The sequence below is a fragment of the Gallus gallus genome, chromosome 10 (assembly GCF_016699485.2).
Source record: "Gallus gallus isolate bGalGal1 chromosome 10, bGalGal1.mat.broiler.GRCg7b, whole genome shotgun sequence".
In the NCBI taxonomy this organism is placed as follows: domain Eukaryota; kingdom Metazoa; phylum Chordata; class Aves; order Galliformes; family Phasianidae; genus Gallus; species Gallus gallus.
In genome coordinates, this window is record NC_052541.1 from 15,447,790 (window position 1) to 15,465,649 (window position 17,860).

Sequence of the window (17,860 nt, forward strand, 5' to 3'; positions counted from 1 at the left end):
AAAAGGAAAAGTAAAAAGAAATAAAGCATTGCATCACTCTAGTATTTTCTAATCCTGTGATAATGAGGCACTTGTCCAGAACAAAATTCAGATCAGAATCTTCCTGTTAAGGACCAGAGTCTATACTTCCAATTAACCTAACAATTCACTGGAAATAATAAAGTTTTAAATTTCCAAGTTGATTACAGATTGCAGGATCTCTGAAGACAGTATGTAAGAGAACAAACACTCAACAGGTTTCAGGACATAAGCTCCCAGGCACTTAAAATAAAATACAACTTTCATATGTTGCAGATTTCTACATTCAACTTTGTGGTCCTTATCACAGCGTTTTCCAACCCCAACCTCTCTGTTTCACCTGCGTATATCCCCAGTCTTGGGAAGAATAAAGCGAGGATGATTTTTTAAAATATTACATATTGCAGCACTATTTTTTTTATGTTAACATTTGAATTTTTTATCCCCAGCATTTTTCAAGCAACTCCAGACAGAACTAATAGAATATGCGCCTACCACATCTGTGACTTTTTAATTTGTGTATGTTGCATCCTACTTCTCTCCATCTGCTTGTTGTCTTTAAGCTACGATGGTGCAGCAAGACTTACACGAGCGGATGATGAGGGGTTGGAGTCTGTCTGTCTACATTCCCTTTCCAAATCAGTCCCCTGAAAAAGTAAATGACCCTCTGTCCTTCCCAGTGTCAAGATGTAGGCACTGAGATCTGGGGCTGGGGTGAGATTCTGTGACAAGGCAGAGTTTAAAATACATCAGCATCCCTGCGTTGCAGATGTAAGTGCAATAAAAGGACCTTACCTGGAGGCACCGTGAATTTCTATTTTGGTTTTAAACAGCTGGGCTGGAAAAACCCTGTTTCTGCATATAACATATCTACCTCCAGGCTATGCGGTGTAGGCGGAAGTTTTGGTTGCATCTACAGTGTAAAACCAAGCCTTTAGGGGGTTAATATGCCATCTTGAATAACTCCTTTGGTTGAAGTTTATTAAATCCAGCCAGCAGACTGTCTGATTGCTAATAGGATTTCCAGTGTAATATCTCCTTGTAAACAAAATACTGCACTTATCTGCTGGACATCTACGTTGCACGCATATGTGTGTGTGTGTGTGTGTGTGTGTGTGTGTGCGTGCGTAGCCCTTTGGATCTGTTCTCTGCATTTATTAAACATCAAGAAATAATCCTCTCATGGTGCAGCCAAAAATAAAATGTGAAAACTCTTTAAAGCAGCCTGTAGGAGGCAAAGCAAATCCCCATAAAGAGCAGGTCCTTGGAGTAAAATGGAAGTTCTTCAGAAAGCACATAAAGACTTTTCGCCTTTTATCCATACTGGGAGCAGTGTTATCTTTCTTTCCCCTCCATCCACCCTTTCCTCTCCTCCCTGCATCCCTCAAATACGCATAGATTTGTTCTGCCATTTGATCTTGTGCCTTGTGCCCCATGCCCCTATCACATCACAGTGACCAGTGCCCCTCTGAAGTGTGCTCACTCTGTCACCCTCACACAGTCAGCATTATCAAGCATTTTTATTCCCAAAAGGGCTCATCACAACAACCATCACTTCTGACCACTATAGCATTTGCAGGGCGTCCTGTGTTAAGTTGTAGTGTACAGGATTTCTTTAAGCTGCCATGGAAACTAGTGCTAATGCTTTATTGTAACAGGGATAGAAGACAACTGGATTGCTTACTTTTTTCAATTTTCTTTCATTTCACTATGCATTTTCATGAGCCTGTTTTCTGTATTTAGATTCTCTCTGCTTCCAGTAGAACAAATTACCTGCATAAGTTGATCAGATCAAGATATGTTGTATTATCAGATAATAATCTCTAATATGTCACTGCCATCTTAAGTCTATGTATTTGAAATAGAAACCAGTAATGTGAAAATCCTCTGTTCCAATCTTGCTGCAAGACTTACAACACCTAAATCCACAATTACAAAACTAGAACACTCATGTGATAGTATCAACATTAGCTAGTGATACAACCATACATGTCACTTACTTGTTCATAGGTAACTTCATACAATTTTTCTCTGCCTTTTCCCAAATATTCTTGCAGTAAGGGTAAGTCTACAACACAAACAAGCAGCAGCAGCAGCCATAGTCATGGTGATACCCTGCAAGGAGATAGACAAGGGGGTTGTTGGTGCTTTTAATCAAGAAATTTTTCTCTCCACATCTCAAGGCTCTGTGCTGACAGCAGTTGTAGTAAAGAGAACTTTATTCCCATAACTTCCAATTAAAGCATTTGAGCCTCAAGCATGAAAACTCTCAGGGTTATGCCGAACACACAGAGCCAGCCAGGATGGAACAAACACCACTAAAAAGTTTTGCTGCTAAGATTCAGCCTAATTTTTTATTTTTTTTCTAGCCAACTGAAATTGTCTCTCAAAAAGTATTTCAGGAGTTCAAATTTGCAGAGTTGAATATATGGAGATGCAATACAATGAATTCCTCACATCCAAAACCAGACACTTCATAGTTTTGCTGGAAACCACACAGACAATGCTGACATCACCTTTTTTTGCTCACAGGTAGCCATTTTGAGGTCTTTCCTTTGTACGTGAGCAAGCGAACCCAAATTCTGACAGCAGAATTGAAGCATAGACTCAAAATCTAAATATTTAGCATATTTCTTGGTTGCCAACTCATTATGACAGCTATTATACAGAGAGACAGCAGGAGTTCCCAATCTTAGCCTAGAAACACACAAGCATTATTACTAAAAAAATAAAAATTAAAAGCAAATAAGTCTACTAAATAATAGCAAACCTCACTTATCAAATGGCTAATATTATCTCATTCTGCAGTTTTAGCCAGCTCTCCCCAGCGATCTGCCAAATAAATACCATTCTTTGTTTCATCCAGATTGATCCTCAAATCAGTCTGCCCTCCACCCATTTTCTATCTTCTGAAGACACTAAATGTATCATTCCAGCACATTAGTGTAATTGCCTATAATAGAGATGTGCAGTTAGAGGTAATTTACATGCACATACGCCTAACAGTGCCCTCACATACTCATTGAGCGTAAGGGATGGCAGGTAGAACCTTGTGAATGAGTTAGATGAGCACTTCCACATTATTATTCTCTATATATTTCTTAAAAGTGAAAAAAAATAAAAGGAACAAAAGGACAAAACTGACGCCAACATCATCTCCATGCGCTTCTGCAAGGTACCACAATTTGCACAATCACTTTCAGTATGAGCATCAGCTTTGCTGGCAGAACACCACAGAAGAGCTTCAGTGGATAGTTCTACGGGTACAGACCCTGTAGTTCATGGGAGCCTAAAGTGATCAGAGGAAATGCAACCTGAAGACTTCAGTAACTGCTGAACCTGATTGTCTGTCATGGACTTGCTCCACCATTCCTTATTCAGAAACACAAGATTCAGTATATAACTTGAATGATTTTCTGCACGAAAATATTCATAAAATCCTCCCAAATACTCTCCTCAAGGTCCCCAGGTATAACAGAATCTACAGTCTGTCAATAGACTGAAAATTCAGACAGGTAGAAACAGAAAATCTAGCATTTTAGGATGCAAATTTTATATTTAGTTATTAATTCCACTGTCTCAACACCCTGTACTGCTCTTATATTTAAAACGTGTCGCCTACTTCCTCTTCCCAGTTCTCCATGAATTTCTCGGCACATAGAGCTCACTCCAACACATACGATAATATGGTATTCTGAGGCAAAGTAAAAAGTTAGTTCATGAATTGAAATCCCTGAATTCAATTTTAAACCTGACCAGATTTTACTTTCGATTTCGTATAGAGCACCTACTCCACTGAGTCACAAGGCTGAAAATAAACCAAACCAAATAAACCAAATTTAAGATACGATTTTAAGCAGATGAGGTTTCTCTTTTATACCTCAGTGAGTAATTTGCAATGTAAAACTTCTGTCATAGAAGATCTTCATTCAGTGATTTTTTTTAATGGTTCTTGCTATTCGGGAAGAAGGAACCAAGAGCCTATCCTAGAGGAGGCGTAAGACAGACTGCTTCTGCTGAGAATCCACTCTGGATTGTCAGGTGCCTTTCTAGTCAGCCTTCAGAAAGTACATGCCCAATGTGATTTTAAGTCTCCCTTTGCATTGCATTTTTAAACCTCATTCCCGCCCGCACTTCCCTTGTGGCTAGATCCTCGCTCTCTCACACCCTATAATACCCCTTGAAGTGGGAAGAAAATCCTTTGCAAAACATCCTTCAGACTCTATGGGAGGCATTAGGCTCAGTGCTGATGACTTTGGTGTCAACACACATCCCCTAAGCTAATTTCTTCCCCCTATTCCTATAGGAGACACTCCATGGAGGAGATATTTTGGGCAAGAGAGCTATGGCAGGGTTGTAGTCTCTGACTTGTCATCACAGGGAGATACATTTATATACAGACCTAGTGGATACATAATGGAACAATAGATTTTTTTTTTTTTATGGCACAGATTTCATTTCATAAACTGAAATGCTTGATAAGTAATCATTGACTATTAATCAGTATTAGTGGTATAAATGGATTGGACAGAGGCAAGCAAATTTACACACACTTAAACAAGAAACTTCCTCAGGGACTTCCCTCTTCTTCTTTGTTCTCCAGCGACAGGTACATTTTCTCTCTCTTTCTCTTGTAACTTCATCTTTATTGATTTTATAATAAACCACATGTTTCAATGATCAGCAATTTTTTCAGATACAGTGATAATACTTTGCTCTTATAGAATAATATTTGGCACTCTTGGCTTCTTTCAGCCAAGTGTCTCAAGCACTTTGCAAGCTTCACTTACTTAATGCAGATCAATTACAGGCAGCACCTCTTTTAATAACTCTGCTTTTCCTTCAAGGGAATTGCATTTGGCAAACTTGAATTGCAGCTCAGTGTTAACATAAACACACAAATAATCCAATGCAAACACAAACGACTTCCCTCGTTTACAAAAGGCAGCATGGCACATGGTATTAACCACTAATCCCAGCTTCTTTAGATTACTTTCCTTTTGGATTCCCCAGAAATGAAAATGTGCTCTGATTTTCCTTCCGTTATTTGTTGGGCTGGAGGAGCTGTCACTAGGAAGCCTGATTCTATTCCCACCTCTTCTCGAGTCAGCTGTCATCGAGGCCCTGACAAACTACGCAGCTGAAGCAGGATACCTCAGCCTCTTCTTTCCCGTAGTTGGGGTTTCTGGATAAAGAAGAACCACTACTGTTCTGCACATTATAAAACTTTTAGCAAGAGGCTAATGAAATGCAAAGCTTTCTATAAGACCAGCACTAGCCTTCCTATCAAATCATCTGAAATATTTATTTGCCCTCTTGAATAATTGATAGGGGCATCAGCTCTCCCGGTCAATTGATTTATTAAGGGACTGTTTGGAATTAAACAGCTTAAAGATATTAGATTTAGCAGCGACCTTGCTTGTTAGCATATTCATTTACCTACGGGAGCTCCCATTAGATATTGTTAATACATGACGTTCCCAGTCACGGCCTAGATCTCCTCAAATTGCATTAACACTGGGCTGTTTAGCCACAGAATAACAGGTTTGATTGAGTGCTTGGTCTTGGTGTAATTAGATTTCCCTAGAAAAGGGGGGGGACTATTTTAATGCTGTGTGCGTTAAACTAGATATGTCATCAGCATTACTGTAATTGGCAAACAGGATCTTTGGAGACCTGGCTGTGTGTGAAGGTTTGTGTTTATGACTTGTCCTGCTATTGTCATATATGGCATCTAATAGCCCTGCTCGCTTTCCTACGCACAACACTGATAGAAGGTACCCGGCCTCTTCAATAAGCATCTCTTTTGAAATCGGTAGAATATTCTATACAAAATAATGGGATCAATTTATTGTTAGTTAAATCTTCCAATTATTCCTCTGACTGAAAAGGTCACAAGACTGGTTGATCAATGATGAAAATGTAGTGTGTGTTTGCCCATGTGCTCATTCTATGGATCTGTGAGATGTGTACAGTGAGATGACTTCCCCTCCAGTGAGACTCTGACTTGTCCACACTGAAAACTTATTGAAGAATACCTTTACATTCCTCCTGCTGCAGTTTTACATCACTTCCACTAGGGCACATCTCCACTCATTTCAATTATTCCAGCATGAAGTATAACAACATAGCAGTGAACTGAGCACTTCATTTTTAATTACATGCACCTTGCTATAATTAAAAATGCACACAGGTATCAAATGCGTGCCACCCATGTCTAACTGTAGGCTTCCTTGGGGTCAAATTATTCCTTCAGAAGCACGTGCATGAAATTGCCATTGGCTTCTGTGCCAAATCTCCATTATAAGCATACCTGCAATTCTGTGATGTGTGCTGGACATCTCATTAGCAGGAACACATGGAAACACTGGACAGAGTTCAGGGAAGAGCAGTAAAGATCATAAGGCATGGGGAATTGTCATAAAAGTGAAGAATGCATAGGAATTTGCTGTGACTTAGAAAGGCCAAAACAGAGAAGCACAGTTAGAAGATGTACTCATCTGGTCTGTAAAGTTCAGAGTTCTCAGCACGGTCAATGGAAGCATTGTTTCCATCACCAGTTTGATTATAAAGATTTAGGATGGCTCATGAAAACACAGTTGTTCACAGTCAATTCAGGGAACTAACAATGAGCTTGTGTTTCAGTAAGTTTGGAAACTACTGATACAGTTACTAGGAACACAGAATTTACTTCTTTATAGGAACACACACATACGTACATGACAACAGCTTGTTAAGTAGAACTTGGAACTAAAGGTACAGGTCAGGAGCCCAGATATGGGACAGTGCCCTCATTAAAGGAACTTTTATCACTATAGACAAAAAAAGGAAAAAAAAAATTGCTCCCTTACTCCAGACAGCACTAGGAAAGGTCCTGAACAATACACCCAAACGTGAGATGAATCCACTGAAAATAAACCTTCAACATTTTTATCACATTTACCCTAATTCTGTGATCTTTAATGAATATATTTATTCTGCCACTTCTTCAACAAGTGAGGAATCCAGCCTTCCTTTCCCCCCCTTCCCCCCCCTTCCCTTTCAGTGGGACAGAAATACTGGAAATGTTGTGGGAATGGTTTTTTTTTTCTCCTTTTTTTTTTTTTTCCCCTTCTTTCTGTAAAGCCAGATTATTTCACATGCCAAAGTACCATTCTTGGGAAAGAAGAGATTTCCAAGAAGGGTTCTGCGCTTGGCCAAAGCAGTAAACAAAAAGAACAACAAAAGTCATTTACTCCTGAATGAGGGGATAAGAAGAGCTGAAGTTGGAGGACTCAAGGCAATAAACTGGCAGGTGACTGGCAGAGACAGCTGCCTGAATATTTGAAACTGAGTTTTGTAAAATGTATTTATTTTATTCGCGCTCAAACATGCACTTATTAGTAACACGATCCTGCTGCTAAACGCCAGGTCAGGACAAGGGTGCTTTGCAAGCCAGGGCTGCGGAGCTGAGCTCCAGACACGGTTACTCCGTCCCATCCCAACACAGGCAAACCAAGGCTAGGGAACGACGACTCTCTGTTACACAAACAACAAACTGAAACAACTTGTATTTTCTCTACAAGAAAGGCACCAAGGTGAAATAGAACGACCCACCCCCAGATTTCTACTCAGGCCCAGAGATGTCAGTATGCACTTATACGTTTGTAGGACTTGTGATGCTGCATTTCCCTGCTCCCAGTGACCCTGGAGCTGAAGCAAAATGTAACAAATAATATTATTTATTTATTTTTCGACCTCTGACAAATATTTTGAGTATTACATTTGGGATTTTTAAAGTAGTACTTAAAAAAAAAAGTCAAATATCCCTCACATTTCAGTGCTGGAAATCCCAGGAGGACCAGGAAGGGAATCTAATATTAAATGCAAAGTGAAACTGGCAACCTGACTCCCCCCTCAGTGAAAGAAAAACAAAATAAAAATGCTATTGCAAGCAATAAATAACCCAGTAGATTTTTTTTTCCATGTAACTAGTCCAGCTGATTTTTTTTTTTTTTTTAATGGACCTCAGTTTTTGCTGCTTCACAAAAAAATATTAATGGAAAGAAGAGGTAAGACATGTTCCTGAATCTCGAGTTATCTGCAGAATAACCTTTAGCAGGCATCAGGTGTTCCCACACCACTGATCAAGCCTTTACACAACCACTCTGCACCCAAAGCCACCTTCGCTCACAAAGCACAGCAGGGCACAAGTAGCCCCACGTTAATAATCAAATAGTCCCGTGCCAGCAATCAATTCAGTTCAGTGGTAAAGAATTTCGTGCTGTAAATAAAAAGTAGAATAAACTGGAACTAATGATTTATCCCATGTTTTCTGTGAATAGCTATTTCACTAGGCGTGACATTGAACGAGTAAAAAAAGACAGACAGACTGGAAGTTGAATATAAACAGAGTACAGTTTGCATTCCTGGGCTGATGTTTTATTTAAAAAGGCAATTTTGGTGGCTTTCTTTTTTTATAAGGAAAAAAAAAAGAATATTTTCCAAATATTAGTTTTCTCATTGGTTTATATCATCTGCAAGAAATTATTTAATATAAGCAGGAGCTTATTTTAAATGTCTGCAAGAAAAGTATTCGAGTAGCACCAGCAGAAAGCACTGACCAATCTTTAATCACTGCTTACTGATTTAGATCTGCTTTATTAGCAAGCAGCCCTTTTCCAGAGAGCTGCTTTCTTGGCAGGAAGCACAAACTATTTGTGGGGACACAGGGCAGTGTACTGCAGCCATCCCTCACCACACCACCTCCTCTGGGGCAGGCCAGCCCAGGAAGGCAGTGGGATTTCAGTGCCAGAGTTTGATCCGACAACGTGCATCTCCACCAAGTGTGAATGAGTGCTAGATAGAAAGTACAGGGCTGGATACAAAGGACTCAACAGGGCATAAAAACAATACATATTGCACACTGTGAGACTCCTCTCACGGGCAAGATGAGAGCTGAAGAAGAAAGAAAATTTCACTCTTTGCGTTGAGAGATTTCCTTCGTCCTTGATTTGTTTACAATTGTTTAAGTGTCAGCATAAAAATAATGGATTTTGGGAAAAAGAGCTGCTAAAAACATTCCTTGGTTTAAAACAGTTTTTCACTCCCTCCCTTCTCTAGTCACTATTTGTCACAGTCAACTACTGAAATCCTCTATTAATCGCTAAATCCAGATAATAGCGGAGGTGGGTTGGCTGACCTGTGAAATTAGGTCTGCATGTAAAAAGGAATTGAGCTGTGCGAGCTTTGGAAATAACTCTGTCGGTATTTACATTAGCATTTGAACATCAAAGATCTCCCCTGGGCTCCTCTAGGTGCCTCTAATCCAAGTACCAATCAAGCAACTCAGCTTTCCAAGCCAGCCAGCCAGCCCAGCTGGGAGACCCTTGGAGATATCCCAGCCAAGGGCAGGTGGAAAGCTCCTCTCTGGATGCCAGCCCCCAGGTTTTTGTAAGAGCGGGGCCCCAGGAAGCAAACTAACTCCAAGAGAAGAGGGGAGAATCAGCATTTTTATTTCACAGGAGAAACAGCTTATCCACCTGGCGGGCAAACGTGTGCACAAATTGTAATTACCATCTTAAAAAGAAGCCTTAAAATTCACCAGGCTCAGCAGACTCTGTGAAAGTTGAAATTAAAAAGGGGGACTCAAACTGATTTTTGTCTGTTATTACTGGTAACTTTCACTCCGTCATACATGCACAACCACCGCCATTACAGCTGTGCCTGCAGAACTCAAAGCACTGCTGCTGCTTTGGCAAAAGTCCTGTGGTGACCCATCCACATGGAGGAGGTTCTACTCATTCTACAGATGAGGAAAACAAGGGCTCCAATAAACACCAACCACCACTTTAACTCAACCCTGTGCTATTTTCACCACATTATTCCCTGTAGAAGACTCCTCTGAAGGCCTGGTAATGTAGATTTCCTCTTGCCTAGCTCAAACCAAGGCATATGTTCTATTTGACAGCAGGTTAAAATTTACCCAGAATTCTTTTCTTGGAGAAGCAGAAAGGCTGTATTACCTCCCTATTAGCTCCCAGTCTCTAGGGGTCTGGGGGGGCTCATTTACCACCATTTGCTAATAGGGTAGGTGAATCACACAGCATCAAGTGTGCTTCCTCCTGAGGCCCATTCCCAGACACATTAGCTGCTAAGCTAGAAAAACCCAAGGTGAAGGTTGATCTAACATCTTCTTTAGGATATTTTAGAGAAAATTAAAACAAAACAAAAAGATCAAGAAAAAAAATCTCCACAATGGCCTTGTAAAAAGTTGGCATGAATTTACCAGCATATTAAAAGTCAACACGAAGCAAGGTAGCAAGGGAAACCTCCTACCCTCAGACTGCCCCACCACCTCTCATTTTTAATGGATCTTTACTGAATTTATTCAGACAGAAAGGAGAGGTAGAAAAGAGATCACCTTTAAGGCTTCTCCTTTCTTTTCTCGCCTTGTTTTTTTTTTTTTTAAATGACAATAGAATTTTTTTTTTCCTAAAGTTGTATTAGGGATTCACTTAAGCAGAAATGAACTGTAATATGCAAATAGTTCTAATTGGACTGCTAATAGAGCGTGTCTCTGTTGTTTTTTTGTAGGGAGTTTTATGCCTATGTAATCAGTGCAGACAGCCGTTAAGTAAATGAAGAGGCAACTAACAATGTCAGAAAAGAGACCGGGCGGTTCCAGCTGACACTACCCTAATCTTCCAGGACCCATTAAATGGCAGTTTCAACGCATTACCTACCATAACATCCTTGAATATCACTGATTTTATTTGCAGTATCAAACATTCCATTTCATGCCCCATTAACAGTAGGAGCCTGGGCTTTTTGACGCAGCTAAACATTTTACTAACTACCTGGACTAAGTAACCAATTAACTTTTGGAGACAATACGGCCAATTAAGCGCGAAAAGGTAAGGCTGTCATCCCCCACTAAAATTGAATTTCCTTTTCCTGATGGCACTTATTGTCAGTGTTCAATTGTTAATGGAGATTTGGTCCCTATTAAAAGGATGAAGCCGAAGGATAATGGGAAAGTTCAGAGGACTTGGTTCCTAAAGAGTAGGTCAGAAAATGTCCCAATCGGCCACTAATTCAGTCATCTTTTCTTCATGCCAGCTCTGTTACTGGAATAGTATTGGCAATGTAACTCTAATCTGACCTACCATGCTAACACATTGTGCAATATGGCAGCTTCACTGACATGCGTAAGCACACACTGGTAGTTAGGGATCTTACATGGGAGAAAGTAAAAAATATATATATAAACAAAAAATATAACACTGTTGGATTTTGAAAGTTCAAATGCCATTCTTGCATAAACTGAGCTGTTTACCCTGACGGTGAGCCCTTAAGCCAAGGGAGCAGGCAGTGTTGTGGTATTCATTTAAGCTTCCCTGGTTGTTAGGCAAACGACAATGCATGTGCATTTGTGTAAGCTCTCACTGTTCATCCTCATAAATTACATTCATTATTTAAATCATTACCATCAGGTTGAAGCCTTTTGCTCTGTCTTGGGGTCAGCAATATGTGAAGAAGGCAACACACTAGACATTCTAATAAACATAGTTTTTCCTAGGTAGTATAATCCTCATAGATATTGCACAGTGAAAGAGAAAAGTTTAGTGTAGATATCCATTCTATTTCTGGAAAAGGAGAATTTCCATTCGATAGATCTACTCCGAGTAGAAATGCATCATCCCCTACCACAGAAAAAAAAGTTTACACTTAAAAACATCTCAGCAACGAGGTATTGGGCAGCAAGCTCAATCTTTCAAAAGACAAATACCTCAAGAAGTCTTCCAACAAAGCACAGCAGTTAGAGTAACTTTTCATCATGATTTTAGGGAGTCATCTTTTTCAGCAATGACCTGAAGGAAGAGGCAAAAAGGTCCAAGTCAGTATGCAGAGAAGAAATTGCCTAAGTGCAGAGAAGAATCTTACGCAAGTAATCTATAAACAGAAACGCATGGAGAAACATCAGAAAGTGTCTGTAAATTTTGCCTTGGTTCTACCCTAAAGGTGTTTCTGGATTACAGGCCAGACAAATACATGTGCTCGACTCTGTGTGTGAGGCAGAAGGTGCGTTTAGACAATCACCAATTACAAAGAAAGCACAGTTTTTGATAAATAGAGCACACATCCTCCAAACCTGGTGTTTTGAGAGAGTGCCAGGCCAAGCATGACCAAGGTGTGACATCTGAGGATTATGTTCTTACAAAAGTACATAACATGGAGTCGCTTTATCTGCAGCAACGGTATCTGCTGAAATGCAGCATAATCAAAATACAAGTGGGTTACAGCCCTTGAGAGGAGGCCAGAAAGCATCATATTTTTGAAACTAAATAAGTCCCAAAGCTGCTTCCGTGGCTTTCCAGACTTTGTGAATATTTCCATTACATCATACAAAGCTAAAACTCACAATAAAGCACAAGCCTACTCTGCAATACCATATTTAAATATTAGCCCAGCTGCAACACAGTCAGTTGAAATACTTTTTAATTTCATTTCTTAAAATATAAAATGTCCAATCAAGAAAGCAAGTGAATGCATTTCTGTCTGCTCTAATAGCCAAAGTGCAACATTTGCTTTTCTCTGCAATGCCTCTTTAAGGAACTATTTGCGGGCAGAACCCCAGCCTCCGTATTACTATCTATGCCTAAGTGATTTTATTGGATCACAAACTAAGTCTTCCAATTAAATCCGGTGTCATTAGGCTTTTCTGAGACCCTGGTTTGCACTGCCTCTATTGAGTGACTTACTATCCCAGACTGGAGTACTTAGTACCCAAGAAACCCTATCAAGCAAGCCTTCAAAATGTTCCTGGTTGATCCATGCTGGGTCAGACACATGGACTTAACACCTCAACCTACAAGATTCTGAATTTTCTTTATGTTTTTTTATTTTAATTTTGGGGTTTGGTTTTATTTTTTTATTTTTGTTACTTGGTGTTTTTTTTTTAAACTAAACATATTTGACTCTCTGTCAAGTCTAAAAATATAAAGATATGTGGCTTTGTCATAAGAGTAGAAACATTAATTTTAATTTGAAGAAGAAAATGTCATGAACCTATTTACTTAAATACCAAGTTGTAATGGGAAAAATTAATTGAAGAAAAAGCTTTTCAAATGGACAGTTTAAAAGTATTTAATATCCTCCCTCTCTGCACCCTTGAAGATATATGGAGCTAAGTTAATGGCAGCTCAGAGTAGAATCTTGCTCAATGGGAATTTTCCATTATTCTCAACAAAAACAAGAAAAAAAACCCTAATACTCATGGGTTCTGACAAAAGTAACAGCTATGAGAAACATATGGCCTTAATAATAAACTAAATCTTAGGTCAAAAATCTAAACTGCAATTGTGTAAGTGAGGACAGAGCTTGTCTGGGCATCAAGTCCAGAAGCAGCCTTAGCAGCAGCTGGGCTTGTCCTGCCCCTTTGCTCTTCTACAGATTGAAAAGCACTATGGCCCTCATCAACAACGTCTTTCTTCACCCCAGCAGAACCAGAAAGAACTCATAGGCATACACAACTTAGGCTCAGCCAGCAAGAGCTATAGATCTCACCATGATGTTACATAGGCATACGCACCTCCCCTGCTAAGTTGCCCCCATTTAAGGCAATTATATAAACAAGTCTGCCATGCTCTTCACAGACACAGGTCCCATAGCTAGGTTCTCCTATAAGGGTTGTCTATTTCCGTCCTCCTGGATAAACAAGTAACTCTAACACAAACCTTTTGAGACAATCCTCATCCAGCTTTATTTCCTCTTTATCAGGAGCTTTTCCATCTTCTTTTCACCCTAAGAAATATAGCTTTGCTTCAAGCTCCATAGCTAACAGTGTTATCAGGCCAAGGAAAAAAACAAACAAACAAAAAAAACCACAACTAGCACCTTCAGCACTCCATATATCTCATCTGGTGTAATCAGAAACACCTGTCACCTATGAGCTGAGGTCTCCACATTATGCAAATCTGCCAAGTTGATGTAGTTTATGCTAATTAGCAAAATACTCAAGCTTTCACTTCTCCATTGCAAGGCTGTATCTTAGCATGTATGAAGTGTGGGAAAAGAGAGATTTCACACAGAAACATCTCCCTTTGTTCTAGTTTTTTTGGCAGGATATATTCAGGGCCTCTGGAGGGACTGGTTCCCTGAGCCAGAAAATCAGAGTCCTGTGGACAGAGCGACTTTATCCACCACCATGCTTTATAAATCCTAAGCTCTTTTCAAAGCTTCATTGATAAAGAGACCAACTCTATCCTTAAAAGACTATTTTGTGGAAGGGTAAGGGCACCCCTTACACACTCTGTGTTTCTCCATGGGCTTGTAAAGGTGCCCGATGCTTCACAATGAAGCTTTCTCTATGAAAAAGGTAAAGAAAATGTGTAAAGCTTAGATATTGCAGCCTCTATAGATCTGTTTTAAACGCCTTGTTCTCATCTCTGGTTGTTGGATAATGGGTACCATAGGTGTGAAATTCTGTATCAGTTGCAAAAGTACCATGTAATGTGCTAGGAATGTCTTGAAGAGTTATTCTGGTTTATACTGTGAATTACCCCTGTTCTCCCATTCACCAGAGCTGAGATCCTGACCCCACACACAGACTATCACAGGCCCCTGTTTGTGGGATCAGAGCTTTTCCTACTTTTATCTGCATTCCCTCCTCCTGTCTCCCCCCTCCCATCTCTGCTTCTCCTCTGTGTTGCACTCAGAAGGTCTGAAACCAGAAATCAGCCTTACTGCTCTGCATAGCCAAGTAACCTGAAATCCCACCAGCACTGGGATTTGTTCCAGTTGAGAACTCTGAGTTCAAAATAGACCTCCTTATGTGTAACTGGAGGGTAGCTCAGTGCCTGGTCTAATTGTCAGGGGTGTAGGGTTGCGGGTGTAATTAAGGGGAGATTGGAGATGGCCGAGGCTGTAAATCCTCCACTGTCTGCTTGAGGAGATGAGCACTGAAGCTGCCTGGATGCACGCTGTTTGCCAGCTTAACAGCATGTTATCTTGGGTAGGGAGCATACTGTAGGCCTTCGACACTTACAACAGGAAAAATGCTATGGAAATTGGATCTGGGACTCAATAAACACCACTGGTTTGGGATCCATCGGGGTGAGGAGATGTTCTCCAGTCCTAGCTGTCCAAAATCACTCCTCGCTTCTGAATATCTGATTGCTCTGAATTTCCTCCTACCATTTTTGATATAAGTAGATGAATGATTTTCTATGTGTTTTGCAGATCTATACCACTTCCACATCTTGAAGAAACAAATGTTTCACCTCAGCTAGTTTTGAATTACTTTTCGTTCATGACTTTCTTTAAAAACAAAGGACCACATTTAGACCTGAGCCTGTTCTGTATGTGGTTCCTTTTAATCCATTGACAAAATCCTACTTTTGACAGCTATAATCTAAATGAAGGAGGAGAAACACAAGGAATTTGCCACCTCTTAAAGCAATTTCATTCCACAACTTAAAATGGTTACTAACCCCTGCAACACTTAATTAATTGAAATGACTCTAGCTGTGGGAATCTGTGGTGAAGAGGTCTCTAATAGTTACATGCAATTTGACCTGGAATTCAGTTAGAGCTAAAAGATACTTGAACAACATTTTTCAAGGAATGAAAAATAAAGGCTCTGTTGAATTTAATCAGTCATTCACGTTTTTTTCCTCCTGCCTCTTGTTTTCCCTCAGGGATTTGCTGGACATAATTTTTTGCCAGCTGATGTACACAAAGCACCTGCCTAAGCACAACTTCAGCTTCAGAAGAGAGATGAAACAGTAGATACAAGACCAGAGGCTTTGTTATTCAAACTCCAGAAAAGTCAATGTCATTAACAAGTCTAACTCCACTCTAAAATAATTCTTAGCTGATGAGAATGACTCATGTAATAGTTATAAAGATGGTAGCTCTTTGTAAGAGACACTCCCTGCTCATTTATATTTATGATAACAAATTGTGATATCCTACCCTGATTAATGAAGTTTGTGCTGTACTGTATCTCTCAGAAAGGATTCCAACAAGTCTAATGAATCAAAGACTTCAGCAGACATGCAGGAATTGTTTTGTTCGTGGCAGAGACTTGTCTGATTCAGATACAGCTCTTGCTGTATTTACAAGCACTGGTAAGAAGGGATTCAGAAGCGGAGGGAACAACACAACAAAGTTATATAGGAAAGTATTAGGGCACCATGCAAACTACATCTTATGAGAAGAACGGTTCTAATAAGGAAAAAGTCTTTTGCAATAAGAGTATTGAGGCACTGGAATAGGTTGCTCAGAGTTGTGGTGAAAGCCCCGTTCTTGGAGGCAGTCAAGGCCAGATTGGACCAGGCCCTGAGCACCTGAGCTAGCCGTGGGTGTCCCTGTTCATTGCAGGGGAGTTGGCCTCGATTATCTTTAAAGATCCCTTCCAACTCTAAGGATTCTATGATCTTTAGTCCAGGTTGCAGTCATGTCCTTTATTCCTAACACTAGGATGCACAGGAAATCACAGGCTGCATGATTTTTTCCTCTCCTGTTTGCTAAACATCTCTAGGTTCTTTAATGTGAGCTGCTGCTACGTTATGGTTGTTCTATCCAGCATATAAGTTGCTATATGCCTGACTATATGGCAGTGAACCAGAGGGAAAGCAGAAAGTGAATGGGAAAACTATCTGTAAAATAAGGACCTTCAGAAAGAGCTGCCTTATTAAAACTAACATTGAATCTCTCAAAAAAGATGTCACAGCTGTCCATTCTAACCTAGGTGAAAACCAATACAATTATATCAAGGTACACTGAGGAACCCTTGGTGCTATAAATAATAATAAAGGGTAAATAATAAAAAAATAAAACAGGAGCCCCACAAGTGAGATGTTTTAAATGAAAGGTGATGCACTGTGAACTTAACACACTAGCCCTTTAGCCTTTCTGTTAACAAGGTAATCTGATTGCCATTGATTTTTTTCACCTCTGTTACTAAGAAGGTGATGGAATGGTGTCCACGCAGATGTATTGAATCAGATACTAAACAAAGAGCAACATAAAGAACAATTATCAGCAGCCTCGCCTTCAGCTTGCTGATTATGACATTACTGAAGAGACAAGGTCTGGGTGACTTAAACCAAAAGGAAAAAAAAATAAAAGAGAGGGAGGAAACTGATATATGTTTACTGTCTGTCTCGTACAGACAGTTTAGTTCAGCCTGTACTAAAATATGTATTTTGCCTTTGCAGCTACATAGGTGTTGGAGTGTGATCTAGCTAATTAATTTGATCATGTTACAGAAACAAAAATAGTGCAGAGGCAAAGGTCAGCCAGTAGTTTACATTTTTTATCCTACATAGAGGATATCTTGGAAGTTCTGTGTGGAGAATTTTGTGTTTATGGTTCTGTCTGTCTCAGTATTACTGGGCTTAACTATTGTCTGCATGATGATTAGGCAGATTTCTCTAAGGGTTTGAGAACACACAAGCCACTATGAGGTTTGGAGCTCAATAGGCTATTAATAGGTGTTTATATAGCCACGTTTGAATAACATACAGAGGAATGGTTGGCCAGATTCTTGCAGGGTATAAAATGAGAAAACACCATGCATCCACGTAGCTCTATCGATTTCAAAGCAGTTGGGCCAATTTGCACAGGCTGAGAATCAGGACTGGATAATAGGAAGACTAATGCTGTAAACTCTAACCTTGTGGTATTAGATTTCAGTTTGTCCAAATGGCACAGGCTGTTCTACTTGCATTTCTAGCAATACACTTTTACCTGACCCAGCCTGTGTAAACAGCACAGTCAAGTAGCTCTAGTGCTCGGCTGCCTTTATGTACTGGTGGAAGTAATGACGCCTAGTAGGTAGTATTATTATTTTATG

The 17,860-nt window shown here is 39.8% G+C and overlaps 1 long non-coding RNA gene across 3 annotated transcripts in view; it reads right to left on the reverse strand.

The window, feature by feature from the left end:
• The window catches only part of LOC101748407, a 451,745-nt gene that overhangs the window by 180,784 nt on the left and 253,101 nt on the right, over positions 1-17,860 (reverse strand). For 2 of the 3 annotated variants that reach the window (XR_005862678.2, XR_005862677.2), the window contains exons 6-7: positions 11,789-11,870; positions 2,019-2,133 (exon numbers count right to left, since the gene is read on the reverse strand). This is a non-coding gene — a long non-coding RNA (uncharacterized LOC101748407). The remainder of the gene's footprint in view (positions 1-2,018; positions 2,134-11,788; positions 11,871-17,860) is intronic. The other variant, XR_006931068.1, reaches the window with a different exon arrangement.